Raw genomic sequence first — 1,549 nt, forward strand, 5'->3', positions numbered from 1 at the left:
GTACGTCTAGCTTCAAAATTGCCTTAACAGCGCATAAAAAAAAACTTTCAGCCTTTATTTCATTCCCTTAGGGGTGGAATTTCAAAAAATTCGTTCTTAAATTACGCCTACAGTATGAAATCAACACCCTAGGCTAATTTCGAGTCTCTGTTCTTAGCGGTTTGGGTTGAGCAGTCACGAGTCAGTGAGTGAGTCACTTAGTCGACACATTGCCTTTTATATATAGAAATTAAGACACACTCCTCTGAATCGTAATTATTTCAGGATGTAGAGTTTTCACAGTATCCGTAAACACTCATCTCATCCCGCAGGAACCGCCTGTCACTAATGTGCTTGTAAATCCTCCACTCATGAAAGTCCAGATTCACTGTGAGCGTACACCTCCTAGTTTTACCCAGAGGTGGTACGGACCGACGCCGCATCTGGGATAAGCTCCGCCCTCGCAGCCGCCCCCTGGCGATGCGCTACCTGCCACCTCCTTACTTGGCTGCAGCAGGTAACACTCAGCTTACGCTACCTACACTGAACACTGTCCAGCGAGGACAGACACGCCAGTAAATACGTCACACCATCCCTTACTCGTAACCCAAAGCTTAGGCATCGCCGTACGACATCGTAATTGTCACAAACAATTGTTTTCAGAATTGGGAAGAAACAGACATGTTTTCTTTGTGTCGAAAGTTAATTTTCTGTCATTACATCACTTTTCGTTACCACATATGGCCTGTTTGTAACTGGTCGGATTGAAATATTAATTCTATTTTGCATTCATCACTACAGCTATTTTTAGGCTGTATAGGTCTCTGAAGCGGTGCTCTGAAAAATGGGTTACATGAAACTTAGTAAAAATACAAAAATTGAAGCAGTCAGTAGTTGTTTAGTCGGGACTTACACAGTATAACGGTTTGAATGCGCACACTTGTGTTGTAGTCCAGACGTTCATCAATTCTTAAAATGGTGGACACATAGGTGATTGGTTTAATATGCAATACAATGAAACACAAGTTAAATAGAAGTAAAAGTAGTGGGCGTGAAATAAGGGAGACAATCGTGTAATTTATATTATATCGCATTAGCAGACTTTGCAATTACAGTCACACCAAAAGGTGCTTCGTCAACAGCTGTAATGTACCTTTGAGTTAATTTGACATGTTACCAAGCAAGGAAACAAAATACAGTATAGTACTAATTATAAAGAGGCCATAGATAATGAGTGGTAGAGGCAGGTAGAGGAAATGTACGATGGGAAAGATTCGTATGAAATTTTTTTGGGAAATTTGAGTGAGGTTGACAACGATGACCTTAACCTATCAAAATTGACGGACGAATTCGGCAGAGAATTAGTATTTCCAAACGAATCGATCTGCAGATGACATTGCCTTATTGGACATACAGATGGCACTTCGTCAGACGAAGGGAATCTTAATAGAGAAGTGCGATACGATGATAAACGAAAGCAAAACAAAAATCATTAAGTCCACAACGGAAGAGAAGCAAGAACGCAGTTGAGCACATTGAAACCGAATAGCTTCAGGTACCTTGTAAGCTG

The 1,549-nt window shown here is 40.9% G+C and overlaps 1 non-coding gene across 1 annotated transcript; it reads left to right on the plus strand.

The window, feature by feature from the left end:
- The first annotated feature begins 1,252 nt into the window (after window positions 1-1,252).
- Window positions 1,253-1,329, plus strand: LOC126357191 (small nucleolar RNA SNORD83). Its single transcript, XR_007566158.1, has one exon. It is a non-coding gene; the product is annotated as a small nucleolar RNA SNORD83 (small nucleolar RNA).
- The last annotated feature ends 220 nt before the right edge of the window (window positions 1,330-1,549 follow it).

The sequence above is a fragment of the Schistocerca gregaria genome, chromosome 3 (assembly GCF_023897955.1).
Source record: "Schistocerca gregaria isolate iqSchGreg1 chromosome 3, iqSchGreg1.2, whole genome shotgun sequence".
NCBI lineage: Eukaryota > Metazoa > Arthropoda > Insecta > Orthoptera > Acrididae > Schistocerca > Schistocerca gregaria.